The 15,557-nt window shown below is 45.5% G+C and overlaps 1 protein-coding gene across 2 annotated transcripts in view; it reads left to right on the top strand.

The window, feature by feature from the left end:
• TAS2R1 (taste 2 receptor member 1) overlaps positions 1-15,557 on the top strand; it is a 276,485-nt gene that overhangs the window by 164,978 nt on the left and 95,950 nt on the right. The window contains exons 1-2 of one of the 2 annotated variants that reach the window (XM_003809222.4): positions 1,976-2,316; positions 11,404-11,595. The exons of the other annotated variant lie outside the window; for it this stretch is intronic. The gene's annotated coding sequence lies outside the window, so the exon portion shown is untranslated. Of the gene's footprint in view, positions 1-1,975; positions 2,317-11,403; positions 11,596-15,557 lie in introns of those variants that run through there. 2 annotated transcript variants of the gene reach the window in all.

Genomic DNA, 15,557 nt, shown 5'->3' with positions numbered 1-15,557 from the left:
TCACTACCGTAGCATGAATTGGTTCATAAATCAGCAGGTTGATCACCCACGAGGGCCTCCCAAAAATAGAAATGGGTGTTTAATTTAAATAATGTGATAATCATCGCTAGGTTGGCTAGTGACAGAAACCGTACCCCTATCAGACTAAACAAAGGTGGTGTTATTGGAATAATAATGAGTTGCCTTTTGGGACTCAAAGTAAAGAATGTGCTTTGGCTTCAGGACTTGAAGCCTAGGAGGAGCGCCTTTTTCCCAGGCCTCCCTTCTCCCTCCACTTCTCTGGTTCATTTATCAGGAAACGTGACAGCTGTCAGATTCCAAATTTTACCTCTCACAGTCCAGGAGCACACAGAGATGGTCTGTCATTTTCATTCTCATCTGTAGCTCCAGCCCCAATTGGATCAGGGCCTTACCCTTGGACTTATAAACTCTGAGAATGGGTGGTAATCATCCCTGGAAAAGTATAATTTCCTGGGAATTAAAAGAATGTGCTAGTTTATCCTGAAGAGAAAAAAACTCAGCTCTTGCAGGAAGAAAGAGAAATAGTGGGTGTGTTTGAGGGGAGAGAATTGTGAAATAATTTACATTCTTTTAACCACAAGTATGAGGGCGGCCAGAGAACGTAGTTCTTCATCCAGGTGGAGAGAAAGGTCTGCGTTAACACTGCATCATACGTGTCCTTCTCTGTCATCCTCGAAATGCACCCTCCCTCTTAGAGTGATAACATCACAGCAGACGGAACAACACAGGGAATTAGAGGAAGCCCCACCAGTGACAGAGTTTAGCCTCACCTTGGACAAAGATCTGAGAAGGGTTTTGGAGGCTTTTTGCTGGTAAAGAAGTAAGTCATGAAGACAAGAAATTTGACTTGTGTATTAAAAGGTTAATTGAGCCCCTGTCCTTCAGAGCTTTGGGATACTGCTAACTGACTCTGGTTAAATTGATGTGCATGATGAATCATTCAGCTCCACATCCACAGCATCTTGCCTGTTCTGTTTGTCCACACTGCCACTTGGAAGGAGCCAGGGAAAAGGAAAGGCAGCACCTCGCTCTCCTTGTTCCTGACCTGGCAGGCTGGGCTCATATTTCTCTCTCACCCTTGTCATCGCCCTGGAGGCTGGACCTGCAGAAGGGGAAGACAGAGAGTCGGTGGTGACTGACATCTGTCAAAAACCCGCAAAATGCTGGGTGCTGTCAAAGCACTCAGCATGCATGATTTCACCTGACACAAAGATTTTATGACATTGTTATAATTGAAATTGTTCTCAATTTCCAGATGAGAAACTGAGCTGGTGGGAAGTTAAATAACTTGTCCAAGGTCACTCAGCTAATAAGTGATAGAGCCAAAGTGGCTAGATTCTAGAACCTCCTGCAACTATGTTGACCTAATGTGTAAGTCAACACCCCCATTGTGAATGGGGAAACAAGAGTCTGGGTTCTTCTAGTAGGAGGCTGGATTTTGCACCTTCAGAAAACAATGGGGCAGGATGAAGACCAGAGCTGCTGCTGACAGTGGTATAGGTTGCACACTTTCACAATCCATATGGAGAATAATATTTCCCCATTTGCTCAACCTTTATTTCCCCATTTGCATGACCCTGATGGAGACTTTAGCACAATGAGAAAGGGTAGAAGATGTAAAGTTGCTAAATTCAGCCTAAGTCTCAAAATATATGAATGGGAAGAGTTAAATAAAGTGCCAAATGTGAATAAGGGTAGGGAGAACTTAATGAGAAAGGGTGGGGGCATTTCTAACTATGACCTTACACATGGCTATCACAGAGCTTTCCTGAAGTGGCTACTTCACATCCAGGGTGACAGACATAGGCCCTTTTGCTAAGCCCTCATGGGTATCCAGAATACTTGACAGGGTGGAGCTCAGGACTGAAATAAGAGATAGTCTAAAGAAATGTCCTTATAGAGAGGGGAGATGGGGTATGTTATACAGCATGCTGACTTAATTTGGATTCCCCAGCAGGACCTGAGATAAGATGTCAAACACAAGTACTTTATTTTGGAGGCCATCCCAAGAAACAGCAATTAGGAAGTGGGTTTTGCAAGGCACAACAGAAATACAAAATGCATCACCAAGCAATTTACCACCGTGGCCAACTGGAGAATGGTGCCATTGAGAAACTCTGGGAGAAAGTGTAGAACATGAAACTGAAATGTCATCTACAGGAAGGGTGAGGGAGCTGGGATGTTGATCCACCTACTCTCAGCCTAAGCAGCATTAATCCTGGACACTTCTGGTCCACTTCACAAGAGAGCAGATGGGGCTTGTGGTTGGACACTGAGCCAGTGTTCACAGAAATGGTAAGTGCAGAGGGAATAAGGCTGGGACGCTGTCCTGCTAGACCATAGCTGCAGTGCTAGCTTTCTGTGGTCCCACAGCCAGGAAAGCTAAAAGGCTGAGAAGATTGAAATCTCAAGAATAAATTCTGACTTTGCCATGGGAAGTGAGGAAGAAAAAGAGGGATGTTAGGCAGGGGTTTGGGTTTCAGTAAAACCTGTGTAAAACACTGGGAGGAGCAGTGGAATCTATGACTTTCTATACAAAGCTGTGCGTTAAGTGAAACCCTAAAATAAGCTGAAACTAGTAAAAATGCAAACAACAGCACGAGATACTCTATGAGTAACAGCAAGTGTAAGAAAACCAGGAAGCTGCATGCCCACTGATTGGAATAGATGGAGCTTTTTCAAGGGGTAGCAGAGAAAGCTGGATGTACATGTCCTATCTGTCTTCTCTGTCACCCACTGGAGAAGGTGGAAGCAAGTTAGAGGGAAAGATGATTGTTATAGGTTTCTATCTCCATATGCAGCATGATGGCAGGAATATTGCTGTTACATGAGGTAACTTTGCAGGTTCTTAAATAAAACTTTGCATTCTTTAAAAAGTTACATTCCTAAGTAAACATGAACACTATTCAGATGAGTCGAGGGATATAAGTATATAATTTACTATTATGAATAGCAGTTTTCTGTTATCTTAACATCGCAGCTGTAGCTTCCACTGTGGTTGGGGGTGTGGCCTGTGGAGTAAGGCGGCCTGGCTTTAAGTCCAGGTTGTCTTAGTTTCTCATCTATAAACCTGAGATTAAAATGAAGGCACCATCTAGGATTACTGTAGGTATTGTAGGGGGTTTTGTTTGATACACAGCATAGCAAATACATGGTAGGCAAATTATCAATTTTATTTTACAAAGAATTGTGAGCTTTTTGCCTTTTGTAAATATTAATCTTATTTTATCTTGTCTGTGTGTGATATATTCTGTCACTCATTGGCAATAAAAAACTCGTAAATTTTTTTCAGTTGTTACTTAAAGTAGATTCTCAAACAAGCATTATTTTGGCTCAGATGTAGGTTAGTAAATCAAGATGTTAGAATTTGGCTCTGTGTCCTCACCCAAATCTCACGTTGAATTGTAATCCCCAGTGTTGGAGGGGCCTGGTGGGAGGTGATTGAATCACAGGGACAGACTTCCCCCTTCCAGTTCTCATGATAGTGAGTGAATTCTCAGGAGATCTGGTCGTTTAAAAGTGTGTGGCACTTCCCCCTTGCTCTCTCTCTCCTGTCACCACGTGAAGACGCACCTGCTTCCCCTTTGCCTACTGCCACGATTGTAAGTTTCCAGAGGCCTCCCTAGCCATGCTTCCTGTACAGCCTACAGAATTGTGAATCAATGAAACCTCTTTTCTTCATAAATTACTCAGTCTCAGGTAGTTCTTCATAGCAGTATGAGAACAAACTAATACAGTTACATTTCTAAATAAAAATGAACACTATTCAGGTGAGTCAAGGGGAATATAAATATGTAATTTATTATTTTGGATAAGCAATTTTCTGTTGTCTTATCACAGCTGTAGTTTTCACTGTGGTGGGGGGTGTGGCCTGTGGAGTAAGGTGGCCTGGCTTTAAGTCCAGGTTGTCTTCGTTTCTCATCTATAAACCTGAGATTAAAATGTAGGCACCATATAGGATTACTGTAGGGATTGTAGGGGGTTTGTATGCTAAACAGATAGCATAGCATAGTAAATACATAGTAGGCAAATTATGAAAGTTAATTTTATTTGGCAAAGCATTGTAAGCTTTTTGTCTTTTGTAAAGATTAATCTTATCTCTGGTCTATTTTCTCACACATTGGCAATAAAAAACTCTTGTACAGTTTCTTTTAGTCAGTACTGGGTAGATTCTCAAACAAACATCATTTTGGCTCAGATGTGGGTTAATAAATCAAGATATTAGAGTCCATTCATTTCAGCAAGGTTTTATTCCCCAAAAAAGGGAGAGGGAGCTGTATTGATAGGACAAAAATGTTTAAAGGTAGTGAGTTGTGTTAGTCAGTTTGGGCTGCTATAATAAAATACCTTAGGTTGGGTAATTTATTAGCAACAGACATCTATTTCTCACAGTTCTGGAGGCTGTGAAGTCTGATATCAAGGTGCCAGCAGATGCCATGTCTAGTGAAGGGCCTCTGCTTCTTGCATCTCCTGCAGATTATTCTCATGGTGTCCTCACATAGCAGAAGGGGCAAACAGGCTCTCTTACATGTCTTTTACAAAGGCACTAATCCTATTCATGAGGGTTCTGACCTCATGACTTAATCACCTCCCCAAAGGCCTCACCTCCTACTAGTATCCCACTAAAGATTAGGTTCCAATATCCAAATTTGCAGGGAGAAGGGGACACCAACATTTGGATGATAGCACAAGTGGTAGACAAAGCTTGGAAATAGTTATATTGGGAAATGACTTTCTTAATGTTTACGCTTCATAATACGCTCTTCTCAGAAAAAAAAAAAGCAATGCAATTTTTAGAATTTATTTTTTTCTTTTCGGAGGTGATGATAAGCTGCTTAAAAATTAGGTGAAAACCTGAGCCCAATTGCTACTTGTGATATGAAGCAAGCTGGCTGTGTTTTGCTTTCCCAGTGCCATTTTCTCACGCATAACAAATTGCTGCATCCTCTGTGTGAGATTTATTAGGAGGTCGGTTTTCCACATGAGCTTCAAGCTTCCATTTCTGAGCAGTGAGGTAACAGTTGTCTAAGGCCAGAATGTGAGCTGCTTGGAAGCCAAATGCTAATGTTTTGGGTTTCTTTTCCCCAGTGATACCTCTTGTCATGTTTGACTATTCTTTTAAAATTTTCCCAGATCTCCACTGGTTTCAGACCCGTTAACCATTTTGACTCTTGAATCTTTTCTATTGCCTAGCAGCAGTCACTTTGCCTGAGTAATTCCACAAAATGAAGTGACACCAGGGCTCAACAAAGTTTTCCTGTAAAGGGCCAGATAGTAAATACGTTATGCTTTGCGGGCTGTTTGGGCTCTGTCCTAACTGCTCACCTCTGTGGCTGTTACACAAAGGCAGCCATAGACAATGCACAAATGAATTGGCATGGCTGTGTTCCAATAAAACTTTATTCACAAAAACAGGGGGAAGGCAAAATTTGGCCCATGGACCATAGTTTGCTGACCTCTGAGTTATATTATTGGTAAAGCCTAGTGGTTTCCACGGAACAATCATTTAAAGTTGTGATTGTTATTTTTATGTGTCAATGTATCCAAGGTGTAGTACCCAGTTATTTAATCAAACACAAATCTAGGTGTTGCTGTGAAGGGCATCTTGCAGATGTGTTTAACATCTATAATCAGGTGACTGTAAGTAAAGGAGATTATCATTAATAATATGTGTGGGCCTCATTTAATCAGTTGAAAGCTTTAAGAGAAAAAAATACAAGGTTTCCCTGGGAAGAAAATAATTCTTCCTCAAGATTGCAATATCCGCTCCTGTCTGAGTTTCCAGCCTGTGGGCTGCCCTGCAAATAGCAACTTGCTACCCTCTATGATCATGTGAGCTACTTCCTTAAAATAAATCTCTTTATATACATATCCCATTGGTTCTCTTTCTCTGCAGAACCCTGACCGATATGGAAGCTTTTTTGCCTTATGAATATATCTCACCCTGAAGGCCCAGTCTCCTTTATTGTACTATTTATCTCTACATATTTGCTTGTTTGTTTATTCATCCATCAACCCATGCATTCTTCAATAGTCTTCTCCACCTCAGTAAATGAGCCACCATCCACCCTGCTATGGAAGCCAGAATTCCTAAGGACACCCTGGCCTCCTGTCTATGCCTCTGGGACAGATCTCCTTCCATCTTCCCCATGTCCATGGCTCTGCCCTATCCAAGGCACCCTCTGTGCAATCCTTTCTCCATAAAGCCCACCTGGAGGGCCTTATATGTAAACCAGGTTGGTTATTCTTCTGCCTTAGTCCCCTCAATGACTCCCCCATTCACTCAGAATAACATCCAAACTCTTCCTCTTCTGCTGGTCGCTGCACATCTTTCCAGTTGTATTATCAACCACTATTTCCTTCAATGCTCTGCTCCAAGAACTCGGGCCTTCTGGACACTTTACTAAAGGCTGCCCTCGTCCTTGCTTCAGGGCCTCGGCTCTTGCTGCTTCCAGTGTTGGGAATATTCCTCCCTGGTTTGGGCAAATCTCGTCCTTTCCCACCAATCAGATCTCTATTTTCATGTCACTTGCTTCAGGAGGTCTTTGCTGATGACTCCATGTATCCTGCCATTATTCTCTATCATAGCAGTCCTTATTTTTAAACATTGTAAACATCGTAATCTCTATTGTGTTCGTATCTTTCTCTTGCAATAAAATAAAAACACCATGAAGGCAAGGCCTTGCCTGCCTGGTTCATTGTTCAAACTCCAGAGCTTAGCACAGCGTTAACCATAACTAGCAAATGAATAAGAAAGTGCTGGCTACATGTCAACAACTAAACTAAGTACCATGGTTACCATGATTTGTAAAAGCAGACATGTCCTGCCCACCAGAAGCTTCTGGTCTAGCAGGAAGGACAGCCAGTTATCAAAAAGTGACACCACCACAGGTAAAATGGAAATCATGTAAGAGCTGCAAAAAGACACACATGGAGTATAACATGGGAACTGTGGCCTTTCCAGGGATCTAGGAATACTCTCCAGAAGAATGGGAAGTTGGCTGTATTTGAAAGATGAGTAGCAATTTATTAAGTAAGGAGTGCTGAAGGAATATTTCAGAAAGAGGAAACTGCAGGTGTGCAAATGCCTGGTGGCAGAAGGGAGAGTAGAATGTTGGAGGCACGGGCGGATGGCCACCTAGGAGAAGCTCAGAGAGGGGAATCCGGTGTGATGGTGAGGAAGCCGCTGGGTGGGGGCAGACTCCAGGGGGCCTCATGGGCCACATCAGGATGTCAGTCCCTACCACGAGGGCAACGGAAGACACGAGGAGGAGGCAACGAAGGGGGTGCTGCGGCTGAGTTTGTGTTCCCTGGAGTCTGGATGCAGCTTGGGGACGGATGCGGGTGGGAGGGAGGCAGGAGTGGAGGCAGAGCAATCAGTGAGGAGGTTCAGGTGATGGATGACGTTGCTTTGAGTGGAGTGTGGTGGGGAAGGAGGGGAGTTGTCAGGCTAAGAGATAAAGGAGATGAATGTCAGCAGGGCTTGGGCGTGGACTGGCTGTGAGCAGGTCAGGGAGGGGAGGTGGGTGCTGGTGTGCTCAGCTGGTGGAGGGCATACCTGTCGGTGCACACTCATGGGGGACAGCGGGTTTCAGTCCACCTATGTGCTATGTATTAGTCTGTTTTCACAGTGCTGATAAAGGCATACCTGAAACTGGGTGATTTATAAAGAAAAAGAAGTTTAATAGACTCAAAGTTCCACGTGGCTGGAGAGGCCTCACAATGGCATCCCTTAAATGGCAGCAGACAAGACAGAAGGAGAGCCAAGAGAAAAGGGAAATGCCTTATAAAACTATCAGATCTAATGGGACTTATTCACTACCATGACGACAGTATGGGGGAACTGCCCCATGATTCAATTACCTCCCACCGGGTCCCTCCCACAACACGTGGGAATTATGGGAGCTACAGTATAAATGAGATTTGGGTGGGGACACAGCCAAACCATATCATGCCACTCTTCATGCCCTGGTGTCTCAGTGGGGTGGTGCACCTGCCCTAGCTATCTGTACTCTTGGCGATTCGGAAGCAGAGACCCCCTAAGTGTCTTTGAGTCCTCAAAAGCCACACATCCTACTGCTGAGCAGCCTCCCTGTGCCTGGATGCTCTGGGACATGCAATGCCCCAGGCCCCCACTGGATGGTACCTGCACGGGTGTGGCACCTGCACGGGTGTGGCCCCTGCACAGGTGTGGCAGCTGCCTTTATTTGCTGCTTTGGAGCTACACCTCAAGCACATTTGGTATCAAGCCTTCTATCTATTTCCAAAAGGTTGTCTTGTGAAGATGAGGCTTTTGGGTCCATTTTTTTTTTTACTCAAAGCCAAGATACTGTAGAAATCTCTTCCCTGGACCTACTTGCCAGTTCACTGTGAGGTCTAAGGAGATGTCAATGGTGGAGAAACTGCACCTTGCAAGAAAGAGCCTAAGGTGGAATTTTTCTCTTGCTTCTGTCTGATCCTCCTTTTCATGTTCTCAGTAACGTGGAATCCATCTGCATCAAAATCATCTTTATATCTTTCATAAAATTAATACCCAAAGATGCATGCAGAAGAATGCAATCACCACTATATCCTATGATTTTATGTTGGTGTGTTGTACAGCGTATTTAAAAAATAAAAATGAGCTGGCATTCATATATTTATAAACTCTCAATTTCCTTTCCCAGGACTTCCCTTTTGTGAATTCTTGCCCCCTTTATCTACCATCCACCAGTCTAACGTTGGGCACAGTCATGTTACACACAGTTATAGGAAAATATCTGTGGATATCACTCTGAAAAGTGAGAAAAAACAGGAAGAAAGCTTAATGCTCAATAAACTGTAACTCAAAACATGATATGCTTTCTACTTTTCAGTGGATGGGTCACTGAGCCGGCCCACATATTGGCAGATACACTTGTTGTTTCTGTCAATTAAGTCGTTGAGGATGTAAGTAAAGGTTGACTTTAAAACAACATTTAAAGAAATGTTTGTGCCTTATTTAAGTGCTGCCTCCGGTTTTACGTGTGCCTGCTTTAAACTAATTGTCTCCATTCAAACAAACCTGCACATTGTGCACATGTACCCTAAAACTTAAAGTATATTAAAAAAAAAAGGGGGTCTTTTGGATTCTGGAAGCTTCTCCACAGCTTGCCAAACACAATTCTGGGCAGGGAGGGCAGTGGTAGCATGTCACTAAGGCGTGTGTCCAAGAATAAATAGGGACCTTAGGTTGGAGGCAGTGTGTCAAATATGGTCATAAGGCAGAAACTAAAAACAGCCACGAGCAGCAGTGCTACTGACTAATGGGGGAGGCAAGAGCCAGCCTTGTGGAGAGGCCAGACCAACTTGCCCACCAGCCTGACCCCAGGACAGACCCTCATTCGTGACTGTCCCATGATGTCAGGGACCATCGTCCTCCCCCATAGAGGCTGCCCCTAGGAGGTGAGAGATGAGGTCCTTCTTTATAGACCCTCCTTTTGCAGTCCCCAAAAACTGCCCCCCTGCTAAGCACACACACACATTGTGGCCAGCCTGGGCTGTGGGTTGGTCAGACTGGGGTCCACCCCAGCTAGACCTCTGAGTATGAGTTTTTATAAAATGGGATTAAAGGCGAGGGTGAGAGGGCAAGACAGAGGTGGAAGCACATCTGTGGCACAGCTGGATGATGGTTTTTCTTCCTGCCTGCTCTTTCTTTCTGAGCCAGAAGATAGCTCAGGCTTTGTCTCCTCGGCAGACACTGACCAACTCCCTGCCTGCATCAGGGAAGCCTCTTCAGTCCTGAACAAGAGAGCCTATCCTAACTGCCCCGGGCCTCAGTTTTCCCTGCTGAGTTAGAGATGCCATGGAACCTTCTTTCTCTGGGTCCCAAGGAGCCACTGGTTTCCTCCAAGAATGGACTGTGTTGGGTCTTGCAAACCCCATGTTCCCAGATCTGCCACTAAGGGCTGGCAAGAGCTCTACTTGCAGACGTGCCGCTTGCCCTTGAGTTTCGCTCTCCATTTCTTCAGCTCATCTGGGAAATGGGCTTCTCTATCCCTTATTCCCCTACTTCCTAGCAGCTCTCATCCCCCATGAACTATTTACATCCACATGAAATAGGCCACCCTAGTAGGGCAAGCCTTCTATACCTTTGGGTAAATTCATTTTTTGCAAACTTGACTTCTACCAGACTTCCTAAATGAGTCCTGACCCTTTCTCCTACCTTGAATATTTGAAAACACAAGTTACGTGGTGGCGGTCTGCCAACAGTGACTGTGTAAAAGACTATTTTGTCTAAAAGCACTTGGATTTCAGGTCATGAAAACACTGTGTAAATGCAATGTCATATTGGAACTTTGTTCTCTTATTTTTAAAAATGTCTGTTATGAAACCAGTGAAAACTGTGCTAATATCAGATATATTGCATCTTCATTTGTGTATTGCAGGCAATATAGTTGTTATTTGTGGATAATGTAGATAAGTTTAATCTACATTATCTCTGTTGTGCAAGATTTTTTTTTCTATAACTCAACTTTGAGGCCCCATTCTATTGGGGTGGTAGAAATGTAGTCTAACAATTTGGGTTTTGCCAACCTTTCTAGGGTTCTATTTAATCTAGGGGGAGGAGCTTGATCTATCCAGGGGCTTGATCTATCTAGCACTTAGTTGTCCTTTCAGAGTCCAGACTCTCCTGTTGCATCTCTGTTCTTTGCTTTCCAGCCTTCATGTTTCTCCATTGTTCCCCATTTCTGTTTGGCTCATCTGTAGATCTGGCGACTGCTCTGCATTCATACCCAAGATGCGTTCTACCCCTTCCTACTCATGCTCACTGGGCTTGGGCAACCCCATGAGGCTAAGTGCTTGGACGCTTGGAGTGTTTAGCTAGTCCTGCACCTCACTGGGGCCCTGGGAGCTCTGCAAGGCTGCCTTGGGCCCTCAAGCAAGAAGCCGACCACACAGACACTTCTACTCTGGCTCTTGCAGCTTTGTTACCATCTACCTGGGGCCAGGTCTCTGCTGCTCTCAAGGCTCCCGCTGTCCTGCACTCCTCGTCAGCACCCCTGAAGCTTGGTGTGGGTTGGACATCAGTGCCACCCTTTGCTCAGAGGCCGCCTGTATCTTAGCTGCTATTATTTTCAATCTGATTTCTCTTCTCTCTCCAGTCTGGGGAATCTCTTTCTTTCCTGGGTGGTAGGAGTTGACAGTCTTTTACTTGGGATCTAGACTTGCGAATCTCCAAAGCATTCTCACGGCTTTCGGCTGTAAGATTACCTGCCTGAGTTGATGAAGTCTACTCTTCCGGTTTCTCAAATAGAGAAGGATAAAATGTCCCAGCAAATATGGAAACATCATGTCAGTTAACTCCGAAAAGTGTTATCTGAGACTAATTATTTTTATTTTCCATTAATTCTGTTTATTCAGTGATCATTTTTAAATGTCTGCTTCCTGGTGGAAATGTACTAAGATCTGAGGAACAAAGATGACTATCACATAATACCTCATCTCTTTGAGGCACATAATACCTCATCTCTTTGAGGCCTAACAATTCAAGGATGGAATGAGGAAGAAATAAACTGTCTACAATATGAAAGGCTTGATCAAGTGTAAATGCAGGTGAGATCACACGCCATCCAAGCATGTGTTTTGTGGGTATGTTTGTGGCTCAGGAACTGCTGTGACTGGAATTTCAAATGACTACTTCTACTACTAATATGAAATGATGGGGTCATATTTCTCAAAGAGGTTGAGCAATACCATGTACAGATTCCATTTTAAACATTGATGATGGGCCCCTCTGTCACTCACGGTTTACATGAAAACTCCATCCGTAGGTAAACCAGTGTGAAAACAAGTCTTCTATGGAGAATGCATGGTGCTAATTAGCACTTTCTTATCAAAAGGAAAATGGCTTGGTGAAGCTTTCCTGTTCAGCTTCTCTGTTGAGAAGTCCCAGTTTTAAATTTGGGAAATCCATGAGCCATCATCCTCAGTTGGTGCTAGTGTGTCTGGAATTGGTGGGTTCTTGGTCTCACTGACTTCAAGAATGAAGCCGCGGACCCTCGCGGTAACTATTACAGCTCTTAAGGTGGCGCGTCTGGAGTTTGTTCCTTCTGATGTTTGGATGTGTTCAGATTTTCTTCCTTCTGGTGGGTTCGTGGTTTCGCTGGCTCAGGAGTGAAGCTGCGGACCTTCACAGTGAGTGTTACAGCTCATAAAGGCAGTGTGGACCCAAAGAGTGAGCAGCAGCAAGATTTATTGCAAAGAGCGAAAGAACAAAGCTTCCACAGTGTGGAAGAGGATCCGAGCGGGTTGCCACTGCTGGCTCGGACAACCTGCTTTTATTCTTTTATCTGGCCCCACCCACATCCTGCTGATTGGTAGAGCCCAGTGGTCTGTTTTGACAGGGCGCTGATTGGTGCATTTACAATCCCTGAGCTAGACACAAAGGTTCTCCACCTCCCCACCAGATTAGCTAGATACAGAGTGTCAACACAAAGGTTCTCCAAGTCCCCACCAGAGTAGCTAGATACAGAGTGTCGATTGGTGCATTGACAAACCCTGAGGTAGACACAGAGTGCTGATTGGTGTGTTCACAAACCTTGAGCTAGACACAGAGTGCCAATTGGTATATTTACAATCCCTGAGCTAGACATAAAGGTTCTCCAAGGCCCCATCAGAGTAGTTAGATACAGAGTGTCAATTGGTGCATTCACAAACCCTGAGCTAGACACAGGGTGCTGATTGGTGTGTTTACAAACCTTGAGCTAGACACAGAGTGCCAATTGGTGTATTTACAATCCCTGAGCTAGACATAAAGGTTCTCCAAGGCCCCACCAGAGTAGTTAGATACAGAGTGTCGATTGGTGCATTCACAAACCCTGAGCTAGACACAGGGTGCTGATTGGTGTGTTTACAAACCTTGAGCTAGACACAGAGTGCCAATTGGTGTATTTACAATCCCTGAGCTAGACATAAAGGTTCTCCAAGGCCCCACCAGAGTAGTTAGATACAGAGTGTCGATTGGTGCATTCACAAACCCTGAGCTAGACACAGGGTGCTGATTGGTGTGTTTACAAACCTTGAGCTAGATACAGAGTGCCGATTGGTGTATTTACAATCCCTGAGCTAGACATAAAGGTTCTCCAAGGCCCCACCAGAATAGCTAGATACAGTGTCGATTGGTGCATTCACAAACCCTGAGCTAGACACAGGGTGCTGATTGGTGTATTTATAATCCCTTAACTAGACATAAAGGTTCTCCACCTCCCCACCAGACGCAGGAGCCCAGCTGGCTTCACCCAGTGGATCCTGCACTGGAGCTGCAGGTGGAGCTGCCTGCCAGTCCCGCGCCGTGTGCCTGCACTCCTCAGCCCTTGGGTGGTCGATGGGGCTGGGCGCCGTGGAGCAGGGGGCGGTGCTCATCGGGGAGGCTCGGGCCGCACAGGAGCCCACGGGGTGGGCGGGGGAGGGGCGGTGCACAGGCATGGTGGGCTGCAGGTCCCGAGCCCTGCCCCGTGGGGAGGCAGCTAAGGCCCAGCAAGAAATCGAGTGCAGCGCCGGTAGGCCAGCACTGCTGGGGGACCCAGTACACCCTTCACAGCTGCTGGCCCGGGTGCTAAGCCCCTCATTGCCCAGGGCCAGCAGGGCCAGCAGGGCCAGCTGGTTGCTGCAAGTGCGGGGCCTGCCAAGCCCATGCCCACCCGGAACTCCAGCTGGCCCTCAAGCTCCGTGCGCAGCCCCCGTTCCCGCTCGCGCCTCTCCCTCCACACCTCCCTGCAAGTTGAGGAAGCCGGCTCCGGCCTTGGCCAGCCCAGAAGGGGGCTCCCACAGTGCCGCAGCGGGCTGAAAGGCTCAAGTGCCGCCAAAGTGGGAGCCCAAGCAGAGGAGGCGCCCAGAGCGAGCAAGGGCTCGCTGTCACCATTGCCAGCACGCGGTCACCTCTCACTAGGATGCCATCACCTAGTTCACCCCCTTCTCTCAGGAGTCCCCCTCATCACCTGTACACTACGGATTTTAGGCAGCTGGGTGACTCAGGTGGCCCATGTGGCTAATGGTTACCAAATCACAGAAGCACAGCACCAATGTGTTTCAAATGGGCTGCCCCACAAAATGCCTCCAGTATTTCCAGGGCTTCATGCACACACTTGCACAGTTCTATAATGCTGAATTGACTGATTTAGTCATTGCTTCTGGAAGAATTACATTGCAACCAGGATTTTCTCCTAAATTGTAAAGTCATTTGAGAGAAGTGCCTCCATACCCACTTTCTGACTCTGCTCCCAGTGTCCAGCCAAGTGGCTACACGTGAATATGCCCTGAAGCCACACACCAGAGAAGACTTGCTCAAAGCTCTCCCAAGGAAAACTCATGTTTGTTGAAGAAATGAAGTCATTCCTGTGCTGCACCTGGCTCTGTGACATCAGAGATTTGTCAGTTATTACCGTAATCTGCACAGGAATAGGATACAATGTGTCTCAGTGGTTTCCTGGAAAATGCTTTATCTTATTGGTAGATTTTCTTAAGGACAACATAAAGACTACATTTGCAGTCCATACATGGTGGGATAGGATATAAAATGGATTTTTGTCTTGGAAATAACAATTGGGAGAAAAGTTTATTTTAGCATGTTAAGTATGCTATTTATGTTCTATTTCATTGCAAAAGAACAGGGAAAATGACCTTAAAGGATATAATAATTCAACATAGTAAAAAAAAAAAAAAAAAGAAATATCTAAGAGAGGCATTTTTAAAGGGCCAAATAAAGATTAAAGGGTCTGAAGTTAAAATAGAGCCAGAAAAAAAGGTTGCCTTGCTGGCCATACAGCCTTGTATGTGGTGGAAGGTGGGCCACAAATATGGTTCTTGGCCTAATGTGGCCGATGGGAAGATGCAAATGAAATCAGCCACAGTTGCATTTCAATAAGGTGTGCACTGGTCAGTTTCTCAGGAATTGAAGACTGTTCTTCCTGACACTGAAACATGAGCTGTTCCTTAAGTCTTCACGAAGAAGCCCTTTTGCAAAGTGATCAATGCAATTCTCAACTACATCCCCACATCCCAACAGGAGAAAGACTGAGATGTGCTCCATCTTCCACAGGTCATAGGTCACAGGGTCATGCCAAAGGAATAACGAGGAAGAACAAAGAGCCCTCTGCCTTATTTCGGTGACATTAGGACCAATGTCCGAGCGCTACTCCTTTCTCCCTGGATCCAGTGCAAAGCTCCTCCCAGGACTAAGAGAGCAAAGAGCAGCTGGGAGCTTTGTGCCCGGCAGCACAACTGGTCATCATGCCAGCCAGGTGCATTCACCCCTGACGAGGTTCACTAGCATCACCAGGTGCACCAGAAAGCTGAGAGCCTGCGAGGGCATGGCCAGTGGGGCCAGCTGAGTTGCCAATGGTGGCTCATCCCTGCACCCAAGTGCCCTGGCACACCCCTGCCTCTCCTTGGCAGTGAGGGTGGGCATCTCCCCTCTTCCTGGCACTGCACACCTGGGAGTGATCCTAATGGAAGGAGCCCTGGGAAGGGGGAGTGTTTGTCAGATATTGTCCATGACTGGCCAGTCATGGGGAACA

The sequence above is a fragment of the Pan paniscus genome, chromosome 4 (assembly GCF_029289425.2).
Source record: "Pan paniscus chromosome 4, NHGRI_mPanPan1-v2.0_pri, whole genome shotgun sequence".
Lineage (NCBI taxonomy): Eukaryota > Metazoa > Chordata > Mammalia > Primates > Hominidae > Pan > Pan paniscus.
Note: the sequence above shows the minus strand (reverse complement) of the source record. Positions and strands in the feature narration are given on the sequence as shown.